Source organism: Alosa pseudoharengus, unplaced genomic scaffold, assembly GCF_046254945.1.
Source record: "Alosa pseudoharengus isolate Yale_2024_CS ecotype anadromous, Long Island Sound unplaced genomic scaffold, YU_APseudo_1.1 YU_APseudo_1.1_scf_21, whole genome shotgun sequence".
Taxonomy (NCBI): Eukaryota; Metazoa; Chordata; class Actinopteri; order Clupeiformes; family Clupeidae; genus Alosa; species Alosa pseudoharengus.
In genome coordinates, this window is record NW_027468674.1 from 29633292 (window position 1) to 29638291 (window position 5000).

Sequence of the window (5000 nt, forward strand, 5' to 3'; positions counted from 1 at the left end):
AGAAAGTTAACATATAGCATAAATTGCATATGTCCCTACCCCTTGAACCCAATCAAGCTTGTTTACCCAGAAGCATTTTTGCGTCCCGCTGTTCATCTAACTGCACTAAAGAAATGCCACATGTGATCTGACTGACAGACTGGTTGTGTGTGTGTGTGTGTGTGTATGTGTGTCACACTCGTCCCTCTCGGCCCGGTGAATCATATTTCCTCCGCCATGCTTAGCTTGGTACAGCCCAGGCTTGCCGAGGCCTGACTGGCTAATCAGAACCTAATGAGATGGCTCCAGACACGAAGGGCATGTGCTCGACCAGAAACGACGCCACACATTCCGGAAATTTCACACACAAAACCCCACGCATCTGTCAGTGTCTGAAAAAGCCCTGTTGTGCCTGGCACAAGTGTCACTCTCATTCCTCTCTGCTTATAGTCAGAACTGTTTGTTTTTATTTCAGGAGCTGGCTCACGGAGTGCTTTTTTGAACGGCTCTTTTTGTATGGAGCTGAGTAGCCTCGTTTGGAAGGGTTTCAGGCCGCATTGTTGTGCACGAACAGCCATTAGAGTCTCCCCGTGTCTGTTAATCAGTTGCGGCTCTCCGCCTTTCCACTTCGCTCTCGGCTGACTGGAGCACTCGCTCCGAGGTTGTTAAGCTCCCCGAAGCAAATTCCTGTTTCACGTTTCATTTTGGCTCCCAGCAGTCTTTCTGTCTTTCTCTCTCTCTCTCTCTCTCTCTCTCTTTCTCTCTCTCTCTGTCTGTTTCTCTATCAGCACATCTCTTGGCTAGTGCACTGCAGCACATCCAGGTGTGTTGGGCTGATAAATATTCATGAGCTTTTCATTTGAATATTTACATTACAATGCACTCCCTGCTCAGCCGCCGGCGTTTGTGTGTGTGTTTTGTTTTCACGTCGCACGACAAACTCACACAGGAGAATTGTGGGATTATTGTCTGAGACAAGTCAATAGACAGTGACAACCACTAGTCCCTTCAAGCTGAACCGTGACCTCAATCACTGACCCTGGGCCCTGGGTGTGACCTCTAACCCACGACCTCTAGCCCATTGTGTCATCGTAATGGCAGTGTTTAGTGGCTCTCATTGCTGTTTGGTTGCTTGTCTGTCACTTTCACATTAAGAAGGCTAATAGAAGAGTTAGTCAATACAAAGGCAGTCTGTGACATCCTTCCTCAAATTCAAACTCTGTCTTTATAACATTCCCTTCATGCTGTGGTGTCTGATCCTGTGATTCTCCTTGCCTATCTGTCTGATAATATTTATATATTCACTCTGTGTTCAGTTTGTTTAGATTGTTTTATGCAGTGTAGTTTTGCTATGTTGAATTGCTATGTGAGGTCCTACAAAACAAGAAATCAAGCACAGTGTGATCTGCTTTTCCCATAACATTAGCTTTGCATACGGTACATGAAATATGATTTCTCATGAGAAACATTCTCATGATTTTTTTTTACTCTGCAGTCTTCACTTTAATCTTGTATTTTTTCCTTCAAGTTATATTCTTGAGAGCTGAACTGGAAATAACTCCAGCTTCCTCAAAGCCTCAGAAGACTGATTCACCCAAAATGTCACTTCAAAGGCTTCGGTCAAGACTTATATTTCTCCTCTTTAGCCATTTTTTTTACTTTTAAAAAAACACACATTTGAAATATAGCACAAGGGTAGGGAGTGTGTGTTGGGGGTGGGATTTTAAGGACAGCGCACCCAGTGTGAGGACACCAGAGTCTGTGTGCAAGCATCGGTCTTTAAAAAAACAACCCCCTTTCGCCTTTCTAAATTTCTCTTCCAGCTACTTATTGTAAGTGCCTGGAAGATTAATGAGATCAATTTCAGGGGGAAAGAGGGAGGGGTGAAGGAGAGAGAGAGAGAGAGAGAGAGAAACAGAGTGAGGAAGAGAGTGAGAGAGAGGTGGATTAAATGAGAGAAAAAGAGAGAGAGAGAGAGACTCAGTGTCCCCAAAACTCGTCCCTGACAAGCAGATTAAGTGGAACGACCCATTTTAGCTGAAAATGTGCCCCTTCTTCGCACCCACAGACCTGCGCCCACCTCCCCTCCTCTCCCCCCACCTCCACCCTCGCTTCGCTCCGCTGTATGATGGCTGTTAGGAAACGTTCCCACCCCGCTGTCACCAGGACAACCGCAGTCCACACCTGAGCAGTGGTTTGAGAGCCCTGCAGGTTCCCTCAGGCTCACAGCCACAGAGGCGCCACGCTGGCACACTTTGTGATAGAGGACAAAATTGCTACATTACTAAATGTAGTATGTGAAAAACATACTAAATGTTTTACTGCTCCCGATGAAGAAATTCAGTGCTTGCTTTAAAATTTTAAATAATAAAAATGGTGGCACTCCAAAATAGGTACTTTTATTTTTTTAATATTTTCTTCTGCTACTACTGAAGAAAATATTGAAAGAAAATAAAAGTACCTATTTTGGAGTGCAACCATTTTCATTATTTTGTAGTATTGCAATTGGAAAGTGCACCCATTATACAAGAAGAGGAGAACACATTTTTATGTGTAAGGACATCGACTTTAAAAAATAGAAATAAAGGGAAACAATTATTATTATTATTATTATTATTATTATTATTATTATTATTATATTGACATGCAATTACTTCAACCTTGGGTGACATTTCAAAGGAAATCATCAAAGTCATCAAAGGAAAATCTTGGCAACTAAAATAGATTTAAATGGAAAGTAAATAAAAGGTAATTATCTCCCTTCATTCAGGCATTGTATTGATTCAGCCAGTGAAACATTGAGCCACTCAGATAAGTTGTTTCCAGAATCAAGTGTGACAGTGCTGCCCCAGTCCTTGAGAAAGGTCTTCTAATACTGACAATGACATTCACCAGAATAATCGTTAAATTGTGTAGTTACTGTGAGGCATTATGCATATGTTGTAAAACATTACAACAGAAATAACACAGATAAGGTAAATATTAACAAATAAGAATATGTTTTATATATATATTATTCATATATTATATATATTAATACATTGCCGTATTAAAAATATCTAAATTAAAATTTACATATATTTCTATAAAATGTGCATATTTTTGTTTGGGTGAATATAGTAAGTACACTCAGTAAGTACATTTAGTTTTTTTCTTTTACTCTGCCACTGCCCCAACCTTAAAGATCCTTTTTCTCAATACCCTCAGTACATCAAAACAGTGCAGTGATCTTCAATATCATTTTACAAAAAAGGTCAACAGCACCTCTAATAGTGTAATAGAGTCCCAGCAGCCCTGGCTTCATCCACTTCTCCTGTAGCTAAAGCTCAGTGAGCGTGGTTCAGATGGACAAGGCCAGCCCCGACGCAAGGAGGGGATCATTCTGTTAGAGTTAACGCCACTGCCACGCTTGATTGGGCCCACCCTGCTGATGGGACGCAAGGGAGACACAGAGATGAAAGAGAGAGAAGGAGAGAGAAGGAGAGAGAAGGAGAGAGAAGGATTGAAAAAGAGAGAGAAAGAGAGGGCGTGAGGAAGTCGATACGGCATAAATGGAGATGATGGATTCCTGGCGCCTAGTGCCAGAGAGGCTTGCTGCCTGCTTGCTCTCTCTCTCTCTCTCTCTCTCTCTCTCTCTCTCTCTCTCTCTCTCTCTCTCTCTCTCTTTCTTTCTATCTCACACACACACAGCTGGCAACAGAGCTGTGAGCGTGTGTGTGTGTGTGTGTGTGTGTGTGTGCGTGTGTGTGTGTGTGTTCTGTGAAAATGCTGCAGATCTCAGTAGGGATACACCTGCCCCACTGCCTAGGAATGATAGAAAACGTCCTTTTTGAAAATGAAAATGTGATTCAGTTATTCTGTAATTTAGCTGGGGAAAAATATGTACTATATAACATGATAGATTAATATGTATACATAAATATAAGCATTGAGACACCAGAGCCCTCTCATATTGAACTTCATGACAAGGTACAGAGCAAATGACTAAGGTGTCAGTACAATTTGTATGTGCATGTGCAGTTCGAGATATTTTTGTAGTATTTAATTTGTCATAACCACCCTTGATAAGGTGGATTTGCTGTTTGTTAAATAAGGGAGCGAGAGAGGAGATCAGTACACATGGGGAATTGTGGGTGTGGGGGGGCTGAGGCCACTTACAGGCATGACCCCCCCCCCCCCCCCCTTAAATTACAATCGATTGAAGCAGACTACAGGGTCGTATAATAAAAGGGGAGGTTAAATGGGTCGATTGAAACACTCGCTCACAGGCTCAGATTTTGTGAGGGAGGGTTTCATGACCGTGGGGAGGGTTTCATGCTCCATTTCCTCCCCATCCTCCCAATTTCCCCACATTGATCTCACGTGTGGTGCTCCTCATCACCACTATCTTATTATGACTCAATGAGTTACACAGATTCCATTTTGTGCTAGTGAACATACGCACGCATGTAATGTGCTCATGTCACTGCCAGGGGTCATTTGTGTGTGCCAGGCTGAGAGTGACAGTTCTGATGTTCCAATGTGAAGAGGTGAAGACAGGAAGTGACGGAGAGGAGAGGAAAAGAAAACGTATGAAGGAAAAACGGAAGGAAAGGTGTTGTTGGGGTTTAGCTGGGGTTTATCACTATGCTGTTGTGACGCTAACCCTTGACCCTGCGGGGAGAGAGGAGGAAAGGAAAGGATGGAAGGATGGACTGGCGTTGTTGGGTCTTAGCCAGTTATAAAGGAGGGAAGGAAAGAAGGATGGAAGGAAAAAAGGAAGGATGGAAGGAAGGAAGGCAGGCATTGTGGGAGCTTAGCTATCTCCACGCGCTCTGATGCGATTAGCATGAGCCACAAACGATGGTAATTAAACTTCCCTCTGTACCCACGCTAATCACCAATCAGAGCGCTAATCAGAGAGCGGGGAATGGGGCCGCCGCAATCTGCAGTCATCGCACTTTTCAATCACTCACTGAGAGAAGGGGGAGGTAGGGGCGGTTGGGAGGCACATGGGGGGGGGGGCATGGGAGGACAGGAAA

At 43.4% G+C, this 5000-nt stretch overlaps 1 protein-coding gene across 1 annotated transcript in view; it reads left to right on the forward strand.

Annotated features, from left to right (window-relative positions):
* The window catches only part of znf385c (zinc finger protein 385C), a 125710-nt gene that overhangs the window by 91889 nt on the left and 28821 nt on the right, over positions 1-5000 (forward strand). The gene's annotated exons all lie outside the window — the stretch shown is intronic.